The sequence below is a fragment of the Saccostrea echinata genome, unplaced genomic scaffold, assembly GCF_033153115.1.
Source record: "Saccostrea echinata isolate AGI-Se365-2 ecotype Australia unplaced genomic scaffold, CSIRO_AGI_Sech_v1 ptg000014l, whole genome shotgun sequence".
In the NCBI taxonomy this organism is placed as follows: Eukaryota; Metazoa; Mollusca; class Bivalvia; order Ostreida; family Ostreidae; genus Saccostrea; species Saccostrea echinata.
This window is the reverse complement of record NW_026889763.1, coordinates 8,933,702-8,948,697: the sequence shown is the minus strand read 5'-3', so window position 1 is coordinate 8,948,697 and position 14,996 is coordinate 8,933,702. Positions and strand designations below refer to the sequence as shown.

Here is a 14,996-nt window from a genome sequence, read left to right as displayed (position 1 = left end):
ATTGTATTTCAATTTTTCATTACTGATTAAAAAAGAAAATTTCCTAACCGTTTAAAAATCATATATACTTTTCTATCGGTCTAGAATAAATCTAAATTCTCGTTATGTGTTAAATCATAATTCTTTTTCAAACAAATTTGTAAGTGCATAGATAAATGAAATAAAATTTCTTAATCGGTAAATAACGAATCGTCCTTGTTTAACGTTTGACATCAATGTAAACTTTGAATATTGAAAACATAGAAAGAATTATTAATTATCAACTTTAATGTGTTGCCTTTAAGACATTGATAAGATAAAACAGCAGAATAATATTCGTATAAAAAATTAATGCGTGTTAACTAAATAACTTACATTTTTTATATCTGTACACAGACCCTGATGTAGTAAATGTCTTCATTTTTCGCATGAAATTACAATAATGTTGGTCTTAAATGCATACATGCACGTATATTTAATTTAGCCATTTTGTACACAAAGACCAATGCTTGCTCTAAATAAAGAAAACTCTATGATATTTATTTAAATGATTTTCTTTTCTTTAAGAATAACGTCTTCTGAAGAACTGCATGCTAAGGCAATTCATTGAAGAAGAAAAAAAACCCCAATAATTTATTAATTGTTTTACATGTACACTGTAAAAAATGATGTTTAACTTGTGTTTAATTTTTAAACAGTCGTGTTTTACAATTAAACATAGTGTGTTTAAACACAAAACATTAGCGTTTAACATATAAACACGACTATTTAAACTGGTGTTCAATAAGTATGATGTTTAATCATCCATCTTAAACACGTAATGTTCATATGCATCAAATCAAAAAATAAATTAGGTGTTGCTTCTCAGTAGTATCTATCTAACAAATTGATTTTTGTCATACAAAAACACAGAATTAGAAATTTTGATGTTTCATTATGTACACTGGACAGCTAGACAGATTTAATATTTATTTCTCCATAAAACAAGTGTCTTGGAGAAATTATAAACCTCAACTTTATAATGAAACAAAATTTATTTCAATGAAACCAAAGAAAAAAAAAATTGAAATAAAATTTCAATACTTAAAAAAATGATTGGGTAGGGGTGATTTTGATGGGTTATTCGGAGTACATCAAACAAATCATTTTTAGCATACTGAGCCAAAGGCTCAAGTGAACTTTTCTGATCGAAATTTGTCTGTCGCCGTTGTTTTCGTAATTTTTTCACATTTCAATCTTCTCAAGAACCACTGGGCCAATTTCAACCAAACTTGCTATAAAATATCCTTGGATAAAGGGGATTCAAGTTTGTTCAAATAAAGGGCCATATCTTCTTCTAAAGGGAAATAATTACAAATAAATGAAAAATTTATGGCATCATTTAAAAATCTTTTCTGGAACCACATGGCAATGAAAGATTCCAACTTATTTGGAAGCATCCTCAGGTAGTGTAAATTCAAATTTGTTTAAATCATGACCCCCAGTGTAGGACGGGGCCATAATGGATGATCAATTTTACATAGGAATACATAGGAAAAAATCTTTTAAATCTTCTTCACTAGAACCACTGTATCAGGAAAGATGACACTTATATTGAAACATCCTCAACTAGTATAAATTCAAGTTTGTTCAAATCATGACCTCCTGGGTAGGATGGGGCCACAATGAATGATCAAAGTACATAGGAAAAATCTTAGAAATTCTTCTTTTCAAGAACAACGAAGCCATGATTGGTCATATTTATATACACGGCCGATGAAGTAATGTAGATATTATTTAAATCATGACCCCCCCCCCCCCCCCTGGAGAATAGAGGGGCCATAACAGGGGATCATAGTTATACAAAGGAATAAAAAGGATTTTCTTCTTAAGAACAGCAATGCTAATATGTGTCATATTAATTCAAAAGCATCCTTAGAAAGTGTAGAATTCCCCCCCCCCTCCAAACCACTTTTATATGTAAACTTTTCAATACTGAACTGATTTATATTTTTTCCTACCCAAAGTGCTTAGGTGAGCAATGTGGCCCCTGGGACACTTGTTTATTGTTGGTCTCATAGGTGAAATCAGAATGCAGTAGTAACTGTACATAATAAATTCTTTCAGAGAGAAGAAAACTGACATTAAAGGAGAACCAGTAAGATGTATGATGAATCAAGATGTGATCGTGTGGTAAGTGGTAATTAATTCAATCATAAATAGGCATGTATAACAATTGTATGAAAAGAAAAGAACTTGAGTTTAATTGGAATGTTGAAATACCAATTGCAAACTACAAGAGGTTATGTAAAATTATGGCTTGGAGTCTTCTTTTTCACTCCTCTATAAAATTTTCTGTCTGGATAATATCTCGCATAATATACACCATGCAGTGAGGAATTTAGTTCATTCGAGCTAAAAATTCATGTGAACTTTTCTAATCACCTTTTGTTTTGTGTTTTGTCCATCAAACTGTCTATCCATCTGTGAGCTTTTCACATCTGTAACTTCTTCCCAAGAACCACTAATTTTAACCAAGGTTGACACAAAGTAAGGATATTCTAAATTGTACAGAGGAAGCCCCCCTCCCCCCCCCCTTCACCCCAAGGGGAAATGATCAACTCTCTTAAATATTGTTGATATGATCATTGTTGAGCAACTTATAATTTTGTAATCTGTAGACTTCATCTTAAGAATAATGAATATTTGTTTAAGAGTCCTTTTGCCATGGTTCAAAGTTCAATTCAATCATTGAAAATATTTTGAGATATTTGAGGATTCAAGATATCAGGAGTAATTAAAATGCTTAAAGAATACTTTCAAATTACTTCAACATACATGTATCTATGGTATTCGAGATGTCTGTGTTTGAGATGCCAAAGTTCAACTGTATGGCTATGATAAAGTAGTAAATATTATAACTGTATAACTTACTAAAACTTTTTAACATTGAAACATGTTAAATGAAACAATACAAGAATGAAAAATAAGGACATGCACATGCATTTACTGATTTCTGGCTGGTCAGTATTTTAATGACTGTAATTTCTAAAATATTCAGGGAAACACATTGAAGCTTTAAATGTAGGTATATGTTAACTAAATATACTATAAGGTAATATTTATAAATGGGAAGTCTTGAACAAACATTACAACATGCATGTATGTAAATTGGGGCTAAAATTGGTTAAGGGCTATCGCCTTAATTTTCAGTGACATAAAACAAGATTTAGAATGCAGGTAAATAATACTAGTATGTGTCTGTACATATGATATAGCATATAGAACTTGTACTGAATGTTGATTAACTAAATCTTGAATGGCTGTTATGTTGGTCGTCTTTGATGAAATTTAGATTATTTTTATGTAAACTGAGTGTACATGCAATTTGAAATTATTCATAAGGTATTAAACATGATTAAAGCATGTGTATGCAATGCAACATATGATGAATTCATATTGACTTATATGGATATAACTTTACATATATATGCATTGATTTTTTAGGGTCCTGTTCTGTGGATGCCATGAGATGATCTGTCTGTTCATCTGATATCACTTGTCCTGAGTATATTTTCTCTCCTCATAGCCCAATCTCACTCAAATTTAACTCATAGAGTGCCTGTGGATGGAGGGTAAAAAGTGACCTTGGACTAATTATCTAGGTCAAAGGTCAGTATCAAAATACACTGTATATCTTTATCTAAAGTCCTTGTCCAGAGCATAATTTTTCTCCCTTGGTATGATCTGGATTGTGTGCCATGGGATGAAGGGTGTGTAGTGATCTTTAACCAATTTTCTAGGTCTAATGTTAATTAATAAGAAAAAAAGATTTGTTATATCCTTGTCCAGAGCACATTTCTCTCCACTCAACTAAAAGCAGTGTTCTACATGCATGAGATGGTCATATTCTCAATCATACCTGTTTTAATATTAATCTGGCTTAAAACCTTACTATGTAATGTTCATTATTCGGATTTCATTATAAAATTTAAAGACTGAAACTAATCACTGATATTGGTACATTAAAGTACATTGAGTGATCATGTCAGATTTCTAAATAATATTCAAGCATACAATTCTTACATCAAATAATAATTTTGTATGAAAATATATTGCAGATCGCAGATGATGTGAAGAAAATAAGGAAGCTGATGTTGAAAGAAGTATAGAGTATTTAATGAAGTTTATGAATGGACTTATATAATTAGATGTGAAAGACTACTTCATTGTTTACCAAGATATATGATTTTATTTATTTTGATATCATTTTCAAATAATGTTTTTGCACATCAAATGAATTATTAAACATATGGTTTGATAATGCTTTTTCCTTTTTATACATTTTCTTGATAGATTTTGAAAAGAAAACACAGTTTACCAAGGAAATTAATAATATATATTTTGATTTAAACCTGCTGTTCTCTTTTCATATTCTAGACAAGAAAGATTTACCATGGAAAATAGAGGGATCCTTGAGCTTCCAGTTGCTTGTCAATCATTTTTCGTAATTGAAATGCTCCACCTACCCTGTAGTTTCCATGGTATGGAAACTATTACACCGCAATTACACATTGCTTCCCGTCTCAGATAAATAAGGGAATCTTGAAGTGTTCCTGTAATTTCCTTTTATGAGACACCAGATTATTCCACCAAGTTTCCATCACACGGAAACTGCTACGCTCCGATTCCATGTAGTTTCCTGAGTCATGGAAACTTGGGGAATCACGAGGTTTCCTCTAGTTTCCGTTCATGGGAAATCTGAGGATTCCATCAAGTTTCCATTCCATGGAAACCACTACGCTCCGATTCCACATAGTTTCCTAATTATGGAAACCAGTGGAATCTTCTGGTTTCCCATTATGGGAAACTACATGGAGGCTCGGGAAACTTCAGGTTTCCTGAGGTTTCCGTGGTTCGGGATACCTAATGGAATCGGAGCGTAGTAGTTTCCGTGGCACGGAAACTTGACGGAATAACCTGGCATCCGCTGCGGAAACCACTAGGAAACATGATGTAATCTTCAGGTTTCCATGTGGTTTCCATATAGTTTCCCATGACGGGAAACTGCTTTTTTCACCCAGTGGTTTTCTTGAGATCAATAAGATGTTAAATAACAACTTTAATTACGGCAGCTATTTCGAAATATTTACCGTTTTTTGAGTTATAAAGCAAAAACTTTAAAGGGCCCCAGATCCCTAATTTAAGGGGCCAGACCCTTTTTAGTGGTCTCAATTGAAAGGCCTTAAAATTGTGCACAACTTTTATTCTACATGTTTTATCAAAATATTTTTAGTTTAGAAGATAAAAAGGAAAATATGTGTAAATTTTCGCTCTTTTAGGCGTTCTAATTTTTGACCCCTCTCTAGCGCCATTTTGAATGCAGGAATTGAAAAACAAAAACCGATGTGCACAACTTCAGTGCTTCCATTATTTAAATTCGGTAGAATTTCTACTCCAGCTTTTGTAGCCTTTGTCTGGAAATGAAGCCTCCTAAATTTTCATTTAAAGGGAGATAACCCAAAAGCGGAAGTGGGTTTTTGAAATGTTTGACAGAATTCTGATAGAGTTTTGTAACGCCTCTAAACCCTGCAAATTTGAGCAAAATCCGTTGTGAAATGAGCAAGATATGAGGTCTCAAATTTGGCGTCTAGGAAAAAAAAAGAACTAGAGCCGAGCTCGTTGCAGAGTAACGAATAGGTCTTCCGTTGGAGCAGTGACCTTGAGTCAAGGTCATGCCATACTCTAAGATGATAAATAATCTTGTAAGGGACTATCAACTTGCAATGCTTCGCCAGTAGAAAGACAATAAAATAATGTACACTTTCTATTTCGTGACCTTGAACTTGTCCAGATGACCTTGCGTCAAGCCATGACACACTCTGGTTATGACGCAAACCTATCTGTGTTACCGACTTGACAAGTTAACACATGTTCTTTCAGACCACACATCCAGTAAAAGCATCTTATTCTTGGTGACCTTGAACTTGAGTCAAGGCCATGACACAGTCTGTATGATACCAACAATACCCTTCTGAGTGTTTCCGACTTGACAAGTTTACACGTTTTTTTTTTCATTTCGTTTCAATATAGTTGTAATTTATTATGTTTAACTCGCTGGCTTCAAACCTTATTGTAAATATGTTTTATGTCCAATTTCGATATTGAAAAACGTCGGCGTCTTTGAGTACGTGTACAAGGTGCACTACGTTACCCTATCACATCATGTTTTATAACGCAGACCATACATGTATATATAGTCAGCGTTATAAAAGGGTAAAAAAAAAAACATTTTCTTCATCAAAAATCTCTGCTTAATTATCTTTGCCGATTTCTTACAGAACAAGAGTGTTCCCAGGAACGCATGTGTCACCTGCTTTTAGCTTCATTAAAGATGTAACTAAGTCTAAAAGTGATCAGCTATTTATTTGTTATGGCATGGCATATAGTTCATACAAAAAAAAAATCCAGGGATAGTAAGACTGCGATAGAATCTAACAATCAAATGGAAATGCAAATCCTTAACCCCTGAAAGCTAAAATGGATATTAATGAAATTTGAATAAATTTATTATAAATAATTATAATTTATAAATTATTTAAGTACGTGATTTCAACAATCCTTCAAAAGAGGCTTCAGTCTATCATATCCGCAATTGTCAGTCTACACCATCCATTTTGGAATACCAATCCCGTTGTATTTTCATAGTACTTAAATTTCAGTTTTTGTGGTTTCTTTATTTCATACAGTGTCAAAATACATTGTCATGAGCTCATAAACATGTATAAATGTTAATTATCAAACCCTGTCTCTCTAATTTCAAAAGACAAAAGTTAAATTTAACTCTCTGCAGTATATTTTACAAAATAGGTCAAAGGTCAAGGTCAAGTGGACTGTAACGCTGGTATTTTTCAAAATGTTTTATGACAAACAGTGCACATTCTAAATAGCATAGACTTACCTCTTAAATATCAAAAAGAAGTTGTATATCGCCATTATTGGTTATTTTGAAAAGTAGGTCAAAGTTCAAGTTCATGGATATCTACGTCGGAAGCCATGGAAAAATACAAAAGCCATAGTATCAAGCTATATGTGCAAATTATCAAATCCATACCTCTTACAGTTCTCGAGATATAAGGTGTGACAGACGGACGGACAGCAAGACAGACGCAAGGTAAATTGATCGCTAAGTGATGCTCTGCTCTGCAGGCGACACAAAAATGTTTGTTTGATTGTCTGTTTGCTGTTTAACGTCCCTTGAGCTGCCAGCATTTGCCAGTGGAGGGCTGCAAATTCAGACCTATACTCGACACTCAAGGCCATTGAGCAGTGGTGGATTTTTTTCATGCCGGCACCTACTGCTACACGGGACCTCGGTTTATACGGTCTCATCCGAAGGACCATACTCCACGTTCTGTAGTGGAATTGTTTGGGGTTTTTGTGTGTGTGTGTTAACGTCCCTATCGAGATTTTTCACTCATATGGAAACGCCACCACTTGCCGGTGGAGGGCTGCAAATTCAGACCTATACTCGACACTCAAGGCCATTGAGCAGTGAGGGATCTCTTTCGTGCCAGCATCTACTGCTACACGGAATCTCGGTTTATACGGTCTCATGCAAAGGACCGGTCTCCACGTCCTGCAGAGTGAGTCGAACCCGCGACGTAAAGATTAACTCCTTTCTCCGCGACTCTAGAGCAAACGCTCAAACCACTGCGCCACGCGGGCGACGTGGTGGTATTCGAAACCACGACTCCGAATCGTAGGGGTAGAAACAGGCCCGTAGGAAGCAATTTCAGTTTGGGGGGGGGGGGGGACACAGCCATACATCTTCAGTTGAGGGGGCACTATCAACCAAAATTCCTTGACAAGCAACCCCCCTCCCCCGGTTTCTACGGCCTTGAGAAACATTTTGATAAAGGTACTATCATTAAATCATGAAAATCATGTTCTGACTTTAGCCTGTAGAAAACAATTTCATTTTTTTCTGAGATGGGGCACAATCAAAATTTTTTGATATATAAGCAAAAAAAAAATAAATAAAAAAAATAAAAACATTGGGGGGGGGGGGGGCACGACCGTACAGCTTTAAGGTATATAGTGACTAAGAAGGAATAACTTGTCATTTGTCAAAGTCTTTTACCTAAAATCGTCATTTTTAATTGTCAATAACAGATTCTTGTTACAAAGTGAAAAGTATGTAGCACAGGTATCCATCTCATATGCATAATCTATTTAATCAATCATTTTATCCTAAAAAGAAAGTGAAATCTAAATCAAAATTTGTCACAAATACTGGACTCTCTGATTAATTATAATATACATGTAAGAAAGGATCGTCAATTAGGACTGTAGGTTTGATAAATTCACAGCATGCATCTTCAGCCTTAATTAAAACGTTGTTTCGAAATATTACTCTGTATCTAAAAAGCGTAAAATTAGAATTGACCTAAAGAATATTTTACACCACAGGGGAAATGCTTCCGTAGCACCAGAAGTTTACAATTTTGATTGACAGGTGTAGCACCGTGCATGGATTTCATGTAACTATGTACATATAAGAAATGAAGGGATCTAAGGAAAAAAGTTATATTGTGATTGACATTGTAATTAAAACAGAGACAATTAAGAGTAGTTTGGCTGTGCTGGCCTTTTTGACATTTGAAGTAAAGTTTTAGAATAACTTATCATTGAAATGAAGTTGTAAAAGTGTATCATCAATTATTTTCATTTTCATCATTAGATGTGTGCTAATAAGTTTGTTATATTCGAGTCCATGTATATGTACTCCTTGTACATTTTTTTCTTTTGAACCGCGCGTGCAGGTGCAATTAAATTATAAAAAGTAAACATACTTCTTAAATGCATGACATTTACGTTACACAGTTCTGGACATTAGAAATGATTAAGCTTATAATGTTGGCGATATTTTATCGTATGCTAAAAAAATATGTATTACATAAAACATGTATTTTAAAAAATTCAGTACAATATAGCCTTTCAGATAGTTATACATACAAATCAAATTACATATAATATGAAATATTTTATTGAAAAATTATTATCTCTTCTCTGTTTACAGTTATGTTATGAAGAGGACATTGAAGGCGAAAAGGGGATTGAATAGCCGCCAGTTTTTTTTTCTTCGGAAAGCTGTACAGTTATCTTGGACGACATATCGCGTTGTACAGTGTACAAAACAGCAGTGAAAATAAAAATAATGAACTCAAAGTTTAATTCTCTTCTCTCAATTATTTTGTGAAATATAATTACCAACCAATATAGAAGTTTTTTACCAGAGTGTATACAAAGCGACTTTTCAAGCGGTACATGAAAGCGTTTGATGCGTGACCAGGTACGTGTAATTGCTTTCAAAGCATGCAAACTCAGACTATCAGGTAGCACAGGTTGCTGGCCTGTCAATCAAATCAGCAGCTATTGTTTTATTTTTGTATGATTGTCGGGTGGTATATTATCGATCTTAAGCTAGGTAGATTTTGTGGGCGTTAATGGAAAATTGGGTGTTTAAATAATAAAAGCACATGTACTTGTCATATGTTGGAGTTACAAAACTTTGGTCGACAGAGTTTTCCACATAGCATGTTCAGAGTTGGTGTAATCATAAAGATAACCATTTTAAAAAGAAAATAATGTAAGACTGTTTAGCAATGCGTCTTACTGTTTTCAAAATATATCTCTTTTGAATTCTTTGTCTACAAACCTTGTGTGCCAAGTTAGAATTATCTGCAGAATTAACCACACGCAAATGAATCTCCGAAATTAAACATATAATAACAAACACGAGAGAAATAAATCGTTTATCAAATATATGTTATATGTTTCAACATTAAACGGCGAAAAGATGTTTTGTTTACGGACGCAGGTCGCTGGTTCACACGCAATGGATCTCTTGTAATTAAGGCCACAATAATTTAATAAGTATATCACCAACATGACCAACATAGATAAGATGAAATAATTTGAAAGATCCGATATGATTAAAAACACAGTTATCCGTACATAGTTGAGTTTGCAAAATAGATTTAGAACGGCAATGCCTGTTTAGTGTATGGCCACTGATCACTGGATCTAGGTCACGCGTGATCGGGGGATGGCCGGTTACGTAATTATAAACAAAAACAAACCCCGAGACGTATTGAAAATGTGTGACTCAATAATTTGGAATGAAACGACAGAACACATAAAAACTTATTTTAAAGTAATATTAGTATTTATTTTGGATAGGTTTATCATTTATATCAAGTTTATTTCAGTTATGCGCATAAAGATTTCACCTTCACTTGTCTAATGAAACTAGTTACCTGTATATGGGTCAAGCTTCTAGCTCATTTATTAAAAAATACTCGAACAAAATAACAAGTTCATGAGATCAATAATATGTTAAAAAACAACTTTTTAGCGACAGCTATATCGAAATATTTATCGTTTTTGAGTTATAAAACGAAAACTTTCAAGGACCCTAGATCCCTAATTTAAGGGACCAGCCCCTTTTTGGGTGGTGCCAAATGAAAGACCTTAAAATTGTGCACAACTTTTATTCAACATGTCTTAACAAAATATTTTTAGTTTAAAAGATACATAGGAAAATATGTGTAAATTTTCGCGCTTTTAGGCGTTCTAATTTTTGACCCCTATCTAGCGCCATTTTGAACATAGAAATCAAAAAACAAAAATAGATGTGCACAACTTCAATGTTTCTTTTATTCAAATTTAGTAGTATTTCTGCTCCAGCTTTTGTAGTCTCGGAGCCTTTGTCTGGAAACGAAACACCTAAAATTTTCATTTAAAGGGAAATAATTCCAAAGCGGAAGGGGACTTTTTAAATGTATGACAGCATTCTAATAGAGTTTTATAACGTCTGTGAATTCTGAAAATTGAGCAAAATCCGTTGAGAAATGAACGAGATATGAGGTCTCAAATTTGGCGTCTAGAAAGGAGAAGAAAAAAAAAAGAATAATAATCTTAACCATCAGAATCAGTAGAAGGTCTCCCGCTGGAGCGGAAGACCTTAATGAAAAATATCCAAATTCATTCCACACAGGCGCTTTCTGAATTTAATAATCCGTCTTTAGGTGCACATACATTTGAATTATTTGAAAGGGGATTTAAAGGATAACTGCACTTAAGTACATGCGAAATTTGCGACAGAGTAAACTTTTTAAACAAACATTTTCTTTTAATTGCAAGAACGGTCAACATCTAATCTTCAACTTTCTGTCATAACATTTAATAAAAGTGTGTATTCACGAAGTTCGATTCTGTTTTCAAAGACAGGGGTCATCAAGATTTCTCGAATCTCCGTTCGATAATGAGGACGCACACATTTTTACTGACTTCATACATAGTAAGTTCATGTCTGTCTATAGTTCTACGTTTAACAGAAGTTGAATATTTGCATAATTAATAATGTTTCAAAAGGAGATTAATAGACAAACATGCGCTTATGGTTTAAAAGAGAAAAAACTGCTTCTTCTTACACTCGCTCTCTCTGTTGTAACCAAGGGTTGTGACATTTTGAATAACATAATTAAATACGTGATTTCTTACCTCAGACAACGTGACTAAAGGTAGCTTGTTTTGTGCTAAAAGGACATTGTGTTCGAACACGTGAAATCATCTGGCATTCATATAAAATTTTATTTCATTACATGGACGTGCTCGAAGTGTTAATTTCCTTTTGAAATCTTTGTAAGTAGTGTATTTGTGCCATACAGAATGGAGAGGGAGATGGAAAAGAGTGGTCACGTTTTTTAGTGTTGTTGTTTTTTGTTTTTTTTTTCAAGCATGTCACCGTTATTTATCTAATTTTAGACCCATTCTTACAACGTAAGCTACACCTCTCATGCATACCTAAAGTTCAATCAAGGGCAGGTAAGAGTAAATTCTCTATTTTGTGGAAAGCAGTAAGGACAAAAAATCTTTTTTGTATCACAGTCTAAAAATCATTTTGCCAATTGACAAGATTCTTTCATAGATATGCAAAAGTGAAATAAGGTTCTTCACACCAACACCCAACCCGGACAATCAAAACTTGGAAGAGAATTTTTTGGACGGGTTGAGAAAAATGATGATTGTATTGTTAGAAAAAAGGAACAACAATTCAAAAAGGACGAAACAAGGATTTAGACGATTATATAGATGTTCTGAAGTCCACAAAATTGCCTGTTTTAAACAAATATCCCATGAAAAGCAAATCGTGTGTAAAACATAAAAAAAAACTTCTACAAGAATTACAAAAAGAGACTGAAAATATCTATAAAGAAGCGGACAAAGGAGAAGCAACAGTTTGTATGAACAAACCATCTATAAAGCCCTAGTTCTTAAACAATTAAGTGAAGATAATTTCTAAATGAGATTGCCAGAAAATCCTGATAAAACAATCATGAGAAATCTTAAACAGTTATACAAAAAACATCAATATTTATTAAAAAGGAGGAACTTGACTATTAACAAACTCTGAAATGAAAACAAGCAACTTTAATGGACTACCAAAAATAATAAAAGAAACTAGAAACTCATTGCGAGCAATGAGAGGTCTTCCGTCCGATTCTGAAAATAAAAAAGAAAATTCAAGCTGAAAAAGAGAGAAAAGAAATTCAGACACTCTGGAAATTTAACCCTGGTCGTCAGCGTGAAAATCCAACTTGCTAACATTAACCATTCATTTTTTACATCACTTCCGGTCACGACCGGAAGTACCGGAAGTAACGGCGATACAAGATTTTCTCACGATTCATATAACTGATGACTGACCATCAGTCCTGAAAGTTTTAGACTTCAGTCGTTTACTGTTGCCGAGCAATATTGTGGGATCAAATTCTAATTTTGAGGACAGGTTAACACGAGACCGGAAGTGAATTTTATAAGAAATCTTTGACTTTTCTCTAGACATTTGCAATATATACAACATACATAAAGTCATTTCAAGTACTTTATCGATGAGCAATATTTATGAGAAAGTTAAATATCAAAGCAAAGTAGTTTATCTCCTAAAACCGGAAGTTGACGTTTTTGTTTCCGGTGGAATCTAACATATTTCAAAAAAGCGAAAGAGATGCAATAAATGATGCAAGCATTAATTTAAAAAAGAAAAGTTAATTTATTTTTTTTTAGATTTCTTTGATCACTTACTGTGACAAGCGGAAGTGACAACTGACGCGTTTAACCCAGATGGTTTTGCCTACTCTTCAAGGTCTATTACTCATAAAAGTTTGGTGTTTTAATCTTTTACCTGGTTTTGAGATCTCGCTCAGACTTCACATTTTGAGGACAGGAAAACATGCGACCGGAAGTGAATTTTTGAAAGATATTTACGATTACTCTAGACATTTGCAGTCTGAATAACATATTTAAAATTCATTTCAAATACTTTTTCTAGAAAAAATATTGATGGAAAAGTAAAATACTCAAATTATGTAGTTTTTCTCTTATAACCGGAAGTTGTCGCTTTTGTTTCCGGTGAGACCAACATCTTTCGAATCTGCGAAAAAGATGCAATAAAGTGATGCAATTTTTAATTAAAAAAAGAAAAGTTGAAATTTTCGATTTCTTTGATCACTTCCTGTGACGACCGGAAGTGACGGCTGACGCTCTGAACCCAAATGGTTTTGCCTACATCTTAAGGTCTGTTGCTCATATAAGTTTGGTGTCTTAATCTCTCACCGTTTCCGAGATCTTGCTCAGAGAACTTCTCATTTTGAGGACAGGAAAACACGCGACCGGAAGTGAATTTTACAAAGATATTTACTCTAGATTTATGCAGTTTGAATAACATATTTAAAATTCATTTCAAATACTTTATCTACAAAGGATATTAATGGGAAAGAAAAATACTAAAATTATGTAGTTTTTCTCTTATAACGGGAAGTTGACGTTTTTGTTTCCGGTGGGACCAACATATTTCGAAACTACAAAAGAGATGCAATAATGTGATATAAGTATTGATTTAAAAAAAGAAAGTTGAAATTTTATGATTTCTTTGATCACTTCCGTAAACGACCGGAAGTGCCGACGACGAACGAAAATGTGATTCCACAAATTTAAAAGTCACGTTCTATGCTCTCCAATAAGTCTCCAGGTCATATCTTTAGTCATTCTTGAGAACATTCGCGGACAAAATTTCATTTTAAAATCAGGAAATTGCCCGTAACTTGGAACCAAAATGGAATTTTCCAAATTTTCCTTGTGATGAAACAAGTTCATACAATGACTAATTTTTCCTGAAAGTTTCACGAAAAACCACAGAATTGTTTTCGAGAAAACGCCTGCACAAAATTTGGTCAAAATAATAATAATAATAACTAGAAACTCATTACTAGTAATGAGAAGGTCTTCCGTTATACTACTTTCTGTTTGCATGAACATGTCTTTTCCAACGTCGGTATTAGCCTAAAACTTATGTAAAAACAAAATAACTTAAAAAATACTTTTTGCTTCGTTTCCTGTCACGACCGGAAGTAATGACGACACACGATGCAAATGAACTGATGACTGGCTATAAGTCCTGAAAATTTTAGACTTCAGTCTTTTACTGTTGTCAAACAATTGTGGGAAAAATTCTAATTTTGAGGACAGGAAAACACACGACCGGAAGTGAACTGAATAAAAATCTTTGAATTTTCTCTTGACTTTTGCAGTATCTACAGCTTATGTAAAAAACATTTCAAATACTTACTCGTATCTATAAGTGATATTTATGAGAAAGTTAAACCACGAAATAACGTAGTTTTTCTCTTTAAACCGGAAGTTTAAAGTTTTTTTTCCGGTGGAATCTAACATATTTCAAAACAGCGAAAGGGAAGCAAGAAAGTGAGGAAAATTTTCATTTTAAAAAGAAAAGTTGAAATTTTCGATTTCTTCGATCACTTCCTGTGATGACCGGAAGTGACGGCTGACGCTTTTAACCCTATGTGTTTTTGCCTTCTCACCAAGTTTTATTACTCCTATAAGTTTGGTGTCTTACTTTCATGCCGTTTCCGAGATATCGCTGAAATAACTTTTCATTTTGAGGACAAGAA

The 14,996-nt window shown here is 33.6% G+C and overlaps 1 long non-coding RNA gene across 1 annotated transcript; it reads left to right on the top strand.

Annotated features, from left to right (window-relative positions):
* Window positions 1–2,003: 2,003 nt before the first annotated feature.
* Window positions 2,004–4,200, top strand: LOC133187192 (uncharacterized). The gene is made up of 3 exons (XR_009721140.1): window positions 2,004–2,151; window positions 3,466–3,630; window positions 4,080–4,200. It is a non-coding gene; the product is annotated as an uncharacterized LOC133187192 (long non-coding RNA).
* Window positions 4,201–14,996: the final 10,796 nt, after the last annotated feature.